Raw genomic sequence first — 16,327 nt, 5'->3', positions numbered from 1 at the left:
ATTGGGCAAGATTTGGAAAGGGTGTCTCTGCCACAAGTGCAGGTGTGGATGTAGTTTTGTTGGGAGGGTTAGAGTGGTGTTAGTTTGTGTAGGTACCATTGTGTTAATAATGTGTCTAAGATTTTCCTACGTGTGTAGGGAAATGTGCCGGTGCAGACGGATCGTTAATCGGAGGTCACAACGTGAAGATATGAACGAATTTGTGCAAAATGAGGCCCACACAAGGGTGCAAATGAGCGAGTGCTAGGGATGCCAAAATGGGGTGCAATGGGATGAAAAAATACCCCATAACGTGATGCTTTTGTGTGTGAAATCTAGGTTCAAACGGGGTTCAGTTTGGGTCCCAAATGGATGAGATACGAGGGGTTAAAGTAGGAGTATAATTTGCTTTTTATGGGGGGGTCCTAAGGGTGGTGTGAAGGGACTTTAAGTCCAACTGAGGGGTTGGAACCAAGTTAATCTAGTTAGGTTAACTAACCTAATTCTCCCAATTATTGTAACTAGGAGGTTAACCTAACTAAGTTCACTAACTACAGTTAGTGACTAATTGAAGGTTAGTTAGACTAACCTAACGGTCAGTAACTAACCTAGGTTGAACCTAGCCTAGTTAGACTAAACTAACCTAGCCTAGTTAGATTGAACTAACCTAGGTTAATCTAACCTAACCTAAGTTAATCCAACCTAGGGTTAGTTTAGTGGTTTGGTTAGGTTAGTTTTTTTTTCAGGGAGCTGTCTTTGGGGGGGGGCGATGCGGTGGCGATCGGGGGGTGGTTTTTGAGCAGTGGCGAGGGGGTGCTTTTGCACAGGGGAAAGGATAGAGGGAACGGGAGGGAGGTCGAGGGGAGGGGAAGGGGGGCATAGACAGAGGGGACGGGAGGGAGGTTGAGGGGAGAGGGTGGCAGGGGGGAGCGAGTGGGTTGCTTGGCACGGGGAGGATGGCGACGAGGGGGTGGTTGGTACAGGGAGGAGGGCAATGCGGCAGAGGGGTGGCATTGGGCGGGCACCGTCGCTGGCAGCTCCATCGCTGGTGGGGTGAGCACAGCCGACCCGCCGCTTGGGGGCTGGCGCTATGCACGAGTGCCGCTACGGCGCTACCCTGGGTAGCAAGGGCCTTTAGGTATTTTAGTTAGGTTATTTAGGGAGCGGTCGGCAAGGGGTGGTAGAGAGAGAGAGAGAGAGAGAGAGAGAGACAGAGAGAGGGGGGGGAAGAGAGAGATAGAGAGGGAGAGAGAAAGAGAGAGGGGTGGGAAAGAGAGAGAGAGAGAAAGACAGAGGGGGAGGGAAAGAGAGAGAGAAAGAAAGAGAGAGGGGGAGGGAAAGAGAGAGAGAAAGAGAGAGAAAGGGGGAGGGATAGAGAGAGAAAGAGAGAGAAAGAAAGAGAGAGGGGGAGGGAAAGAGAGAGAGAGGGGGGATGGGGGAAAAGAGAGAGAGAGAGAGAGAGAGAGAGAAAGAGAGAGAAAGAAAAAGAGAGGGGGAGGGAAAGAGAGAGAAAGAGAGAGATAGAGAAGGGGAAAGGGGGAGGGGGGGAGGAGATGGGGGGGGGAGGGGGGAGGGGAGGGGGGAGGGGGTGGTGGAGATGGAGGGGGGAGGGGGTGGTGGAGATGAAGGGGGGGAGGGGGAAGGGGGTGGTGGAGGGAGGGAGAGGGGGGAGGGGGTGGTGGAGATGGAGGGGGGAGGGGGGAGGGGGGAGGGGGTGGTGGAGATGGAGGGGAGAGGGGGGGAGGGGGAGGTGGTGGTGGAGATGGAGGGGGGAAAGGGGGAAGGGGTGGTGGAGATGGAGGGGGGAGGGGAGAGTGGATGGTGGAAATGGGAGGGGGAAAAAGGAGAGAAGAAGAAGAAAAAAAAAACTTGACGGACGTAAATCCAAAGGGAGGAAGAGGTGGTCATCTGAATGCTCTCCAAGTCTTTTTTGATGTAACGGGATTTTTGAGGAACAATGGACAGTGGGTGGATGGCTAGGTTATCGCTGCAAGATGGGCTCGAAGCCACTTACAATATGAGGATGGGAGTAAGGTGGTGGTCGATGGAGAGGGAGGAGTGTCTTGCGTAGGGCTCGGAATGAAGAAGAGGATGGAGGCAAAATGTGAAAGATGAAGAATGAGGGGGTGGAGTGGGCTTTTATAGGAATTGAGTTTAGGTTTAGGGTTAAACCCTAAACTCTTCCCGAGCCGTAACTTTTTATGGATAGCTCGGTTTGCTCATCTATAAAAAGGTGAAATGATCAAAATTATAGGCTCTACGCATTTGTTTCCACTACCTAGCTTGATTGTTTAGCAAGTGGCTTCTATTTAAGAAATAAAAAAATTTTCTTAAGGTAGTAATCCAAGGTTGATGCTTGGGGTAGATATGTTTGGCTAGAAATGGAAAAAAAAATTCTCTCCTTGCCCTTGAGTGTTATGTTCATGAAAGTTAGAAGTAGTTTGTTTTTTTTTACACATACCTACGTATGTTTACTCGTTACTTGAGATGCTAGTCTCCTCGACAGTGGCGCCAAATGTTTGCTCTTTCCTATGACTTTTGTAGGAAGAGTAGGGTATTCTCAGTATGCAGGAAGGGTTCTGAGGCTTTTTGTCACCTACAGATATATTGGGGTTGTCGGTTGTAGTATATGTGTAGCTTAGGACCTCAAGTCATGTTTCAGTGAGAGATGTAGGCTTAAGTGTGGTAAGCGAACATAGTACATGCATGTGTAAAAGGAATGTGTACCATCATGGTTAAGGTAATGAAGGATTTCACCTTCATTGGGGTTTGCGGGGCTTAGGAAGAGTTTAAGGGTTAGAAGGAGGTTCCCAGGGTTAGAAGGAGTTCTAAGGTTTAGAAGGAGGTTCCAAGGTTTAGAAGGAGGTCCAAGGTTTAGAAGGAGTTCCAAGGTTAGAAGGATTTCCAAGGTTTAGAAGGAGTTTCTAGAGTTAGTAGGAGTTCCATGGTTTAGAAGGAGGTTCCAGGGTTAGAAGGAGTTCCAAGGTTTAGAAGGAGTTCCAAGGTTTAGAAGGAGTTCTAGAATTAAGAGGAGGATCCAAGGTTCAGGATAAAGTACATGGTGGAGAGCTCATCTCCCTCGTAGATCATGGAGTTTAAGGGTTGAAGAACAAAGGGTTTAGGGGGAGCATAGGACTGGGAGAGGAAGAAGGTGTAAGAGCATAAGGGAAAGAAGAGAGAGGAGGGAGGAGGAGGAGGAGGAGGAGGAGGAGGGGGGAGGAGGAGGAAGAGGGAGGAGGAGGAGGAGGGAGGAGGAGGAGGAGGAGGGAGGAGAAGAGGGAGAGGATGGGTTGCAAGGTTGGAGGAGAGGGGAGGAGGAGTTGCAAGGTTAGGACATGCTTTTGGATGTGGAGTGCAAGGAAGCATGGACACTTAAGGCAAATGCTTGGAATACCAACGTAGAACTCAACACAAAGCCCCAAAGAGTGTGGGCTTTATTCCATTATGGGGTATTTATACAAGTTGGAGAGCCTCTCTCTCTGCATGTAGGAATTGTAACACATTCTCTCTCTACATGTAGAACTTGCATATAGAAGTTGCATGTAGAAGTCGTATGTAGAACTGGCATGTAGAACTCACATGTACAACTCGCATGTAGAACTTGCATGTAGAACTCGCATGTACAACTCGCATGTAGGAGTTGCATGTAGGAGTTGTATGTAGAAGTCATATGTAGAACTTGCATGTAGAACTTGCATGTACAACCTGCATGTACAACTTGCATGTACAACTCGCATGTACAACTCGCATGTAGGAGTTGCATGTAGGAGTTGTATGTAGAAGTTGTATGTAGAACTTGCATGTTCAACATGCAAGTTGGTTTCTAAGAGGGATTATTTCTAGCCTTATGCAAGTACAAGCGGAGCTTTGCTGCTACTCTACGCACACATTCTGTTCTACCTAGTCCATGTTGGTGACAGAGACAACACTATCAGTGCACCAGCTTGAAGCTCCCATTCAAGCTCCCATTGGCTTTGGCTAGCATGAGCTTCTTACAAATCTGTAGACCTTGACATATGAACCAAGTGTTTACTATTTAAAAACCCCTAGCTATTTTGGCAAAAGTCTAATTCACATGTTTTGTTAATTGCCAAAAATCGATGGCATTTTGTCTCATTTGGAAGGTAATGAATTGAGGAACTCATATATTCAAACATATCATGTCATTCTATTGGGATATGGCGAAGGTTTGCATGTGAATTGGCATTTTTCATGCATTGTGAATCCAAACATGTTCAAACAATGGAACATTAAGAAGGTTGCATGTGAGTTATCAACTATTATGCATTGTGAATCCAAACATGTTCATATACTACAAGGTGTGTGTTGCAAATGATATGTTTGAAACTTTAAAGATGAGATCAAAATTTTTCAAGAGAAAGGAAGTATTAAGAAACACCTTTGATATTAAAATTACCAATCTTAAATAATGAGTTCAAATATCTTTGTGAGTATGCAAACAACAGCATGACAATGGTGTTACATCTTAAAACTCATACTCAAAAAACAACTCCTCTCTTGCATGGATATACCTAAGGGATTGTAAAACCATATACCCAAACATAATCCAAAACATCCCATCTGTCCTCATTCAACGATGGTACATTAGGGTTATATATATAATATGTAGCATTCATCCTATTCTTACAAGTTGTAGTGCTATGGATGTATCGAGCTACATTAGCACATCTCCTATACGATGTATTGCCTATCCTCTTTTGGTGTAATTTCTGGATCTTTGAGGAGGCCATAGGTCCTAAACCTTGGAAAGTAAGAGCAAAGAGTAATCCAAGTACCATAAACATACTTTGGTCCATTGTACACCAAAATGTCTTTGTTCGCTTCTTGGTTTGTATGTACAAACAACCCCGATTGAAGAACTACTTGATTCTTCACTTCTTTGGGCATGCCAACAATCCCTATGCATAAAAGAAAAAGGATTCAATAGTTATCGAAAAATTGGATAAAAATGAGAACCAAATGGAATTGTAAAAATGATGCATCACAAATAAGCAATTATGAGCTGTTACCATTCTCAAAGATTTATTACATGTTTAATCTAAGTAACGCTTGCAGACTTGTTATGTATGCTCTTGCAGACATTCTAGTGATATAAGGGATGAACATAACCCAATTTTAGGACATACAAACAAGCTTGCATATCACCCAAAGAATCTCCACTATATTCTTTTGAAGATATGCCATTTAGAAAAATTCAATGTAGTTCAGTCTATTTTCAGCTCTTGCCATTAAAAGTTTGTTGATTGTTCCTTGTCGGTAACACAAGAATCTCCACTTGCAAGTTTTTTTAAAAATCTACCTTTTCTTTCATCCTCCACGATGGTTGATTTTAAAATCCAGCTAACTATTGGTGGGGGATGAAAAGTCAAGCTCGCTTTTAAAACCAAGCTTGGCATTTCATCTTGCCAAATTTTCAAACCAAGCTAGCCAAGCTCATTTCTAAAATTGATATTGTATGCAAACTTCTCAGGTGCTTTTCTCTGATCACTTAAAAAGCTTTATCTTCTTAGTTACCTAATAATACAAAGACTGTGAAATTCACATCAATGAATCAACTTCAACAACTCAAGAGTTTCAAAGATGCATTGTAGGTATAGCCAAAGAATATTTTGTTATAATTCAATAGGTATAGTTAAAATAATGCTTTAAAAACCATTGAAATTATATGGCTTTTGACCTGCTCTTTGGGATGTCTTTTCCTTAGAAAACTTTTCAAGTTCGAGATGGGCATTTTCATATTATACACCAACTAGGGTTGTCACTTGCTTCTTGTTTGAAGTATGCACATCTACACCATGTAACTCACCTCGTTTGTGTGTAGTATCTTGTTCCAAGGTTTCCTATTCTCTAAGCTCCTTGGAGTCAAAGGGTAGCTTTGAGCATTTGGTATTTACCTCATTCTCATCTTCATGCTTCCTCACAAATTCAAGTGTATTTCTTTTCAAGTTTCAAGACTCCATGGTGGCCACTCCATCTGTGAATGCATCCAGAACACAGTGATGTGGCCACCAAAAGTGTGGAATGAAACATGACAAAAATTTTCCATTTCATAAGTCTTTTCATACTCCTTCCTCTTCAGTCTCTTCACCCTCTTTAGAATTCACATCTTGCAAGTTGTTATTAATCCGTGGCGTGATTGGATTTTTCTTGAATTGATTTTTCATTTCAGCATTTGGAATTTTGCAAACCATGCCAACAACAACCAAATCACCAAGGGCATTCTCAAACATGGCATGCTTTGAGGACTCATATCCATATGCATCCACTTGGTACCTAAATTCAAAGGCCAACCCTTTGATTGCCTCCAATATTTTTTGCTAAATAAAGGAGCCACACAACATTCCCCCTCTTACACACTGAGAGGCATCTATCGTTGGGTGGTCATTTGAACCAATGGAAAGAGAGTTTTTTCATGATGGGATGGATCCTTCTTACACACTGCAGTGCCCATGACCAAACCTTTTAGTCCTACATGAATTCCTCATCTTGCCTTCTATCCATGGGTAGCCAAGCTTGGTTGCCTAGCAATGGGTACCCTTCAAATCTACCAATCAGTGACAGTTTTCAAGAACCCACATAATTGTTTTAACTACAAAACCATTGTTTTAATAAGAGAGTGAGGTATACAACGGATGTATAGTCCTAGGTCCATTGGTTGCTAGCACCTATTTCAGAGATTCCCTAGGTAGTGAGTTGAGTTATTTGAAAACAAGTTGTTTCATAGCCAGTTTTTTCTTTGTTTTCCCACAATCAGTGCCTAACAGACTGCGAAATTGTGATTGGTTTTTTCAACCATTAATAGAAAGTTATTTTCTTTGGAAAAAAAATATACATGTCCTCTCTAAAACAATCTTATTTTCACATTGCCGTTATTGGCTTTGAGGAGTACAATTGCTTAACATATAGGAACATATTTTCATTATTCTAACAGTTAGGGTTTACCTTGGGTCTGAAGAGACTAGAATTGGAAAGAGCTAGAGATAACCTTTGTGGTAGTACCTATTTTGGTTGCCTCTTGTGCCTTTGTAAACCTCATAATATCTTATTGAAGTACCCCACTTTTTGGTGTCTTGCTCTCTCAGGAACAAAGGAGACAAGTATTGGTTGTATGGCTCACTTGCTTAGTCATTTGATGTAAATAGCAAATCGTATGACTTGAGTTTAGGAATGAGGGAAATGGATTTTGTCACGAAACATGTATCCTATTTCTTTCAATCACTTGAACATGTCAAGAATTGGGTGACATTACCACAAGGACTAAGGAAATGTAAGTGGTTGAGACAAAGATTGTATAGAGAGCATGTATTTTTTGTTAAAGAATGGCCTTGAAATGACAAGCTTAGGTGTGCATCCCATACACTAAAGAACTTATGGTTTTTTCTTAAAAATTGATTTAAGGCTTGCACTGATGATGCAACAGTGAATAATCACCATTTGATACAAAGACCTTATGTTAGAAAAGAGGGGTGGAGGTCGCTTGCCACAAAAAACGCTCCCTGCAACAAGTGAAGATGAACAAAGATAGTGTGTCCAGGAACCAAAAATTGCTAAAAACAAATCCAACCTCTTTCGTAGTGTGTACTATTGTAAAGAGAGAGAGATGAGTAGGCAGTAATTGAAAAACATTGAAGAGAGAGAAAGAGTATACCCATCAATATATATTTCTCCAATGATGGTGTGCTAGCTTCTATCAAAAGGGTGCTAAATAGATGTGGATCCCTGTGATAGTCAGAATCACTCTTCTACCTCCTCATGGCACCTCCAAAACATGTCAACCTATGTTGCTCTCCTAGAGCTTCAATGGGCTTCGTAAATGGTACCCTGCAAACACACCCTCCTCCTTTCTCCAATGACTAGTCCCAATGTAAAGCAAAGTTTTCTTCTCTGAACCTTGACCTCCTTGATTTTGTGAAGGTAGCCAATGGTGAGGCACGTCTCATGTGAATCGTATCCTTGTTGTTGCTATGTAGGTAGCAAATCTTGAGGAACTTCTGTAAGTATTCTAGACCTCCCTACTCCCTACTACTATAATAGGAGTCCAAACTGAGGCACCAAAGACTCTATGGAATGTACTAGTGAATGATTCTCTTGGGGCCCTTTATATAGGCTTGGAGGGCCTAGGAAATTTTAGAGTTTCTCAAAGACTTAGCTAGCCCAATATGTGGTGCATCTACAGGAAACTGACTTGGAACAGGCCTACAAATGCCCCTAGTAGAAGTGCTCTTCTACTGTGTGACAACCCTACTTACTTTGTTTGTCTGTGGTATTCTCCAAACAATTTCTTTGTCTCAATCTGCTCATGGATGCTATATGGTCTCTGATTACTGGCTCTGATTACTGGGCACAACCTTGTCTATAGGTCCATGTCAACCTTCTTGTCTACAACACCTTGTAGGTGCTACTCTAACCTATAGAACCCTTCCAAATATGACACTTGGATGCCATATGGTACTCCTAACCATTGTGACTCTATTTTGTGCTACTTTGACCACCAACGCTACTCCAAACAGGTCCAAGATGTTGCACAGTCTTTGACTACTTGTTGCAACCTTTTAACATAGGTCCATCCATGTCTTTATCTAATCACCCTTTGCCATTGGATATAGTCACAAGTATTGACCCATGGATGGGCCCTTCTGTCCATTTCTCAAATCTTGTCTAGCTCTCCAAATGACATTCTGGTGATGCTCCATATGCTACCCAAATGGTTTCCTACATGCTACCCATGTGGTAGCCCTACCTACCCCCTCATTTTCCCCCATGGTAGATCTGAGAACTTCTTGGTCACTTCCCCCAAGCTGTCCTCATTTTGGATCCACGAAATCCCAACACCTTGATCTACAGAAGTTTTTTGACATATGGAGTCTTGTTGATGCGATTTCTCTAGCATATAGCAATGAAAATGAAATCAGTCCTACTACATAGGGTGATGTTTTCATTCTACATATTGGTTATTTTAATTCCTCAAATTGGACTTAGACTACCTCTATGGGATGTATGAGTTTTATTTTGGGTGGATGGTCGAACGTTGTATTTGCTGCTTATGCTCATAAATATTATCTTTTTGCATGATTGATGAGATCATTTTAATATTCAATCTAACCTTTTGACCTGTCTATAGGGCTGAGCTAGGCAGCATCCTAAAAACTCATGCAAATCATTGCCTTGTATGCTTAAACTAGAAAGTGGGTACCTTTCATATAACAATGAAAATGTCAGTCACCCTCCTTCCAATGTAACACAACAATCATCCTAGGAGAACAATGTCAAAGGTTTGCATTGCCATTCCTATAATCATGATGGTGTATTGAAAATGGATCCAATAGTCAATCTAGGTATTCAAAGAGCTTTTGGACTAAATTCCTTTATTTTTGGGTTGGATGCTAGTGGCTTAAAATTGTGATTTCTTGTCAATCATTGACCTCTTGCATAGATGCTCTTATGATTTCCTTTGATTATAAGAGATATGATATATACACATATATTAAAAGAAAGAAAGGGGGGTGATTTTGAAAATTGTAGAGTCTCAAATCAAATCCATGCAGATTAATTTGCATTTTAGTACTAATCAAGTACTAAAATATTAGCATAGTACTGCAATCACCAAATTAGGGGCGTTTGCCTCATTTCGTGAAAAATCTTGTTAAAATCATCAAAAAATGGCGGGACACCTTGCTCTTATTTGAATGCAAAAACTTGATGGAGCTTCCATCTGCCCTCAATAATCTCACCTCCCTGCTGCAATCTCTTCTCCTATCTAAATGTAGCAGCTTGGAGCTACCATCGGCCCTCGGTAGCCTCACTTCCCTGGAAGCTCTTTACCTATCTAGATGCAGCAACTTGGTGAAGTAGGCCTTGACCCTTGGCAATCTCACCTCCCTACAAATTTTGAGCCTATCTAGATTTAGTAACTTGTTGACATTGCCACCTCCGCAACCTCACCTCCCTAGAATATCTTGACCTACTGAATACAACACCTTGGAAAAGCTGCCATTGGCCCTCAGGAGCCTCACCTCCCTGTAACATCTTGACCTATTTGGATGCAACAGCTTTTTGGATCTACCATCGACCCTCGAAAACCTCACCTCCCTACAACGTCTTTACCTATCTAAATGCAATAGCTTGGCAAAGCTGGCATCGGCCCTTGGCAACATCACCTCCTTGCAATGAATTTACCTATCAAAATGCAACACCTTGACAAAATATGAAGAGGGGAGAGGAGAAGAGTGGAGATGAGAACAGCTAGAGAGCATACCACAAATGACTAACTGTACACTAGATTTAGTTGAAAAAATAGAATATATACAAACCTTTTTAGGGTTAGGGTTAGGGGATCTAACTTTCTCCTTTATAGCACTCTATAAGGTTAGTGCTATGCACATATGATCATGTGATGGTGCTATGCACACATGATCACATGATGTTGAGCGTGAACTCTCAACACCTTCCCTCAAGATCAACATCATGAAGTAGGCCTTCCCTCAAGATGATGATTCTGGGGAATCGAAGAAGGACTGAGCATTACATTCCATCACACCCCTTTAATGGGAATGTCCTTCCTCTGCATTAAACCAAGAGCTAGTCAGTGTTTCTCGAATAGCTCTTTACCGAGTGGTTTGGTAAAGATGTCTGCAACATTTTCTTTGCTATCATAATGCTGTAGTATGATGTCACCAAGTGGGATCATCTGAGGTTCCAAATGGGCCCCGCAACCCGAGAGTGGGATGCCCTAGGAAATGCTCCCTCTACCCTCAGTGCTATGACAATAGATGGAGTAGAACTACTTGTGGCTGGATCTCCAATGGTCTAGGTGTAGACCCATCGACATACTCCCATTTGTCCTAAAGTATAAGAATGGTCTCCATTCGGTATTTCCATGTACCGTAATTGGAGTTGTCTAACTTAGCAAATGCCTCCAGATTGAGGTTGCTAGTCGTAGACATGGTGCAAGAAATGTACTCAAAAGTGTCGTGAAAATCTCACAAATACACTGACTATGCCAAGTGAAATGTTTGAACCGTCGATGAAGATAGAACTGCAATAGATAAAATCTGATCTGTATTACAAGGCTTGTGGCAATGATGTTGAGAATAGCCAAGGGGCTTTACAAGGCTGAAACGATGTGCACGATGCCGTGAGATAACTGAATAGGCTTTACAATGGTGGCATGTCTGTGTGAAATCAAGTGCTATCTACCCACTGAAACAATCTACAATGCCTCTAAACTCTTTGAAGTCTGCTCACTGAACTGATGAACATAAAGTTTCGGGTAATGTGATGATGTGAAACCATATGTGAGTGTGTACTAGTCGGAAATTTTGGGCATGGCTTAGATTGGCAACTTGGGGAAGTTCAAAGTGTCCCCTTTGTGGGGATTTAGTCTACTCTGATCTAGATCTATACCAACCATCGAGTGATGAAAGAATAGCAAATAATTCCTTTTCTTTTGTTCTTTTTAAGTGCTGGGTTAGATGCATCAATGTAGAGGCAAATGTGTGTGAAGGAAGAGTTTTGCCGACAAGGCTCAAATGTGAGTGTAACTTGCACCAAAATGTGTGTATGATGTAACTAGTGTGTAGAGCACAAAAAAATGAGCGACTTTCCTTTTTGGAGCACCCTCAAATTCTTCCTGGATCAAGAGATACGACTTGATCTAGGTGGAGGGGAAAAAGGAGTGCAAATGGTGCTCAATGATGATGTGTCACTATGAGTCACATGCAGTGATGATGTGGCACTATGCTTAGCAAGAGGTGTGCGAGTGGAGCCTTGTGCTGAGGTGGTGGGAGTGGTCACATGAAGTGGTTGTGGAGCACTATGTGTGCCTGCAGAGGTCAGTGCTGACTGGACAACTGAAATGGCATTACTAAGGTGGCACAAGTGATGATATTAGCAGATGACATGGCAATGATGATGTGGTAGTGATGATGTGTTAGCTGATGTGGCATTGATGACATGGTAGATGGCATGGCACTGCTGATGTGTTAGTGATACATGGCTGATGAGCTGCCAAGATGACACGGCCGAATGACGTGGCTTGCTGATGTGTCAGTGATGATGTGGCTACCACCATGGTAGATGACATGGCATTGTGGATAAGGTGATGATGTGGTAGCCTCATGGGATTGCTAATGTGGTAGTTGCTGATGTGGTGGATAAGGTGACACGTGGCTAGATAGGGTGCTTGATGATGTGGCGAGTGGATAAGTGCCACGTGGCTAGCTATAGTGGCTAGCTATAGTGTACCAGAATCTAGGATGATTTCGACGGAAACTTGATGCCATGGTGGAAAGATCTTGCCCAATGCCGATGGGCAGCTGCGCTATGTGGGTGGCAACACTCAATTGGTCTCCATCAAGAAAAACATTAGTTTCTTAGAGCTCATGAGCAAGCTAGAGAAGCTCTTTGGACCCAATCTATGGCTCAAATACCAGCTCCTCAGCGAGGATCTGGATGCCCTTATATCTGTCAACTACGATGAAGATGTGGAGAATATGATCGAAGAGTATGATTTGAATGAGGCTCGAGACAATGCATCTAGGCTACGTGCTTTCCTTTTTTCGCGAGTTGGAATGCATTCCAGAGGTGCAGTTTGCAGTTTCTTCTTCAGATCAACTCATGATTTGAGTCGCCAGGAGATGTAGACATTTGTTTGGAGAGAAGCTTGCTGGAGAAGGGCCGCATAGAGCTGTTGAAGCTCTTAGGAGCTTGGCTCATTGATGATCATAGGAGTCGCTAGAGCTCGCATTAGAGATTTTATTGGAGAAGCTACTCGATGACCTTTCTTGTAGAAGCTTGGCATTGTGGTGTTGTTCGTTGAAGCTGCTTGATGCAGTCATTGTGTGTCATTGAAGCCACCTTAATTACTCAAAATATGTTGGAAGGCCTACTTCATGATGTTGATCTTGAGGAAAGGTGTGTGGGGGTTAAAGGTCACTGTGCCTTTACCCTGGTTATGTACAATACTCAAACACATATATAAATGAATGAAAAAGAAGATTAGGGTGGTTCTGCACCCACCAAAGCTTGTGGCTCTCTGTCTCTCTCTCTCTCTCTCTCCTTCCATTCTTGCTTCCGTTGAGAGCACTCTCAATTGGTATCAGAGCCCGGGTGAGATCTAGCTGAGCGTGCGTGAATGCTTGAAGCTCAACAACTCTGTGCGAGGAAGGAGAAGCTCTGTGGGAAGCTTTGTGAGTGACTTTACTTGCATCCGAGTGTGTAGAGACTTGGAAGAACCTTTGGAAAAGTCACTTTGGTTTTGCGAAGCGGTTTTGAGAGCCTGTTAAGTGTTTTCAAAGAAAAAGTCGTTTTTTGAGCTTTTCCCTATTCCGTTCGATGACAGAGACTCCACATTGACTTGTAGAGGCAACTATTGCTTGCTTTTGGTGTCCAGTTCATTTCAGGAGCTTGGAAACACCTTCATTCTTGAATCTGGGATCATTTCATTGGATTTCTGACTCACTGTGTCAGTTTCTGCGTTTTTTGCCCGGGTGTTGGAACTCAAGTTTGGAGCAACCATTTACAGATCTATCAGTTTCAGTGGACTCAAGAGGTCCTAAAACTTCTATGTTGCTTATCATTTGCACTCCGGTGGAGTTTACAAATAGCTCTGTTTCCAAAAACGTTTTTCAGTCCGTGTGTTGGACCCAGTGATTGATGCCACAGTTTCTAAAACCTTCTATCCCATTGCATTCTGGACGCCCAAAAACCCCTACCTGCCAGTTCTTGCATGATTCGGTGGAGGATTTTTAGAGTTATAGATCTCTGTGTATTTGATTTCGTCTCTCTGTTATGCATTTTTCATTCTAAGGTTTTGAAACCTTAGATTTATGCCACATGGCAATGGATAAGTATTGACTCCCATTTCTCACTCATCGGTTAGGATTTTGGAGTTCTGGCAGAAGAGAGATATTTGCAGATTTTCTTACTGAGTCCGATTATGCAATGGCGCCCATGTTTTGAGGCATCTCAGGTTCTATTTTCAATAGCGGTCATTACCGTGGGACCATGATTTCTTGAGCATACCTTATGCAGATCACTTTGGTTGCAGTTTGAGCAGTGTGCACTCATTCGTGGTATGCATTGGCCCGTTGCAGTGGATGATTTATGGGCCATTTTGATGCATTGCGGTCCTTGTTGGATGCGTTGATAGGCCCAAATTGCCTTGTGGGATGCTATTTTTTTATGGACGCTTTGCACATCGATGCTATTTTATGCTGAGGGACAACTTTGACACATTGCAGGTGATGCACTGATAGTGCTATGCTCTCTTGCATGAGATATTATTGATGCATATGCCAGTGGATGATGTTTATGCTTGAGTCATTTGGCACTTATTGGCATTTTCTTTTGGGCCAGATTTCCTCATATGGATGCATAGTATATGCACATGAGTCAGATGCATCTTTTGATGCTTTGAGCTTTGAGTTTTGGTGATATTTCACTCTATTGTGGCATACACATTTGGGTGCACCTGGTATTTGGTGTGATTCTCTCTTGCAGGCACTAGCATTTGGGATTTTGTTTCATTTGCATCATGGCATCCTCTTCCATGTCTGAAAAGGAGTTTTTTAGCATTAAAAAGTTTAATGGGACAAACTTTTCTTTGTGGAAAGAACAAATAACGGATGTGCTTATTCAAAAGAAGCATATTAAACCCTTGGCAGGGATTGAAGCTAAGCCTGCAAATATGTATGAGGATGATTGGAATGAGTTGGATGCATTAGCAAATTCTACTATTAGACTTCATCTTGCAGAGTCAGTTTATTTCACAGTAGTAAATGATCAGACTACGGAAGAATTGTGGAAGAAACTGTGTGCCACTTATGAGAAGGAAACTGCCTCTAATAAAGTTTACCTCATGAAGAGGTTGTTTGAGCTGCAGATGAAGGAAGGGGTCTCCATTGCTTCTCACTTGAATGAATTCAATATTATTTTCAGCCAGCTTCAGGCTCAGAAGATGAATTTTGATGCAGACACTAAGGCAATATTTCTCTTATGTTCATTGCCATCCTCATGGGATACCTTCTGTACAGCTGTCAGTAACTCTGCACCTGGTGGAGTACTGAAATTTGATGATGTTTTGGGTAGCTTGTTGGCTGAGGAGATTAGATACAAGTCTATGGATGGCAACAAGCAGGATGCAGCCTTAAATGTGCAAAGGGGCAGATCACAGTTCAGGGGGAAGTCCCAAGAAAGAGGGAAGTCACGTAGCAAATCCAGGGCACGGAACATTGAGTGTTACCACTGTGGCAAGAAGGGCGATATGAAAAAGGATTGCTACAAGCTAAAAAGAGAGCAAAAGGATAAGAAAAAGAATGAAAATTGGGGTGCAAATCAAAAGGAAGAGAGTCCAAGGGAGGACAAAGGAAAAGTGAAGATCGAGGAGATCAATGTAGTCATACATGATAGTGACAATGACGTTCTCTTCATGTCTAGTTTATCTGCAGAGTTGCTTACCACTTCTGATGATGCATATTCCCAGGATTGGATTTTGGATTCTGGTGCTTCATTCCATGTTACTCCCCATAAGGAATGGTTCTCCACTTATGACAGTGGAAAGACAGGTTGTGTGCATCTTGGAAATGACTATGCATGTGACATAGTGGGAGCAGGTGACATAAAGTTTTCTTTTGCAAATAGGTCTGCATTTGTTTTGAAACATGTGAGACATGTGCCTAAGCTGACCAAGAGTCTTATTTCAGTGGGTCAGCTAGATGATGCTAGTTTTCACACCACTTTTGGCTTTCAGAGTTGGAAAATTCAGAAGGGCTCTATGCTTTTGGCCAGGGGTGCCAAGTGTGGGACTTTGTATCCCTTACATGTATCAGGGGTATTTGATCATGTTGTTGCAATAATCGAGCAACCAAGCACTTCTTTGTGGCATTGTAGGTCGGGGCACATGAGCCAAAATGGAATGAAACTCTTATGCCGTTTGGGTTATGTACTGAATTTGAGTTTCTCTGATTTTGAATTTTGTGAGCACTGTCTCTATGGGAAGCAGACTAAATCAGCCCATAAAAGAAGGGAAAAGAAAGAGTTTGAAAAGCTTGATTTGGTGCATTTAGACGTATGTGGTCATGGATGCCTACACGGTCATTAGGCGGGCCTGAATACTATGTGACATTCATTGATGATGCATCCAGGAAAGTGTGGGCTTATGCTATAGCTCGGAAGAGTGATGTGTTCTAGGTATTTCAAAAATGGCTGGCCTTGGTTGAGAATCAGTCGGGTAGAACGCTTAAATGCCTATGGACTGGCAATGGTGGAGAGTATCTCTCTCATGACTTTCAGCATTTCTATGATACACGTGGGATTAAGAGGGAGCTCA

This window comes from Dipteris shenzhenensis, chromosome 29, assembly GCF_047967505.1.
Source record: "Dipteris shenzhenensis isolate YYH24624 ecotype China chromosome 29, Dip_SZ_1.0, whole genome shotgun sequence".
NCBI lineage: Eukaryota > Viridiplantae > Streptophyta > Polypodiopsida > Gleicheniales > Dipteridaceae > Dipteris > Dipteris shenzhenensis.
The sequence above is the reverse complement of the archived record's forward strand: the minus strand, read 5'-3'. Positions refer to the sequence as shown.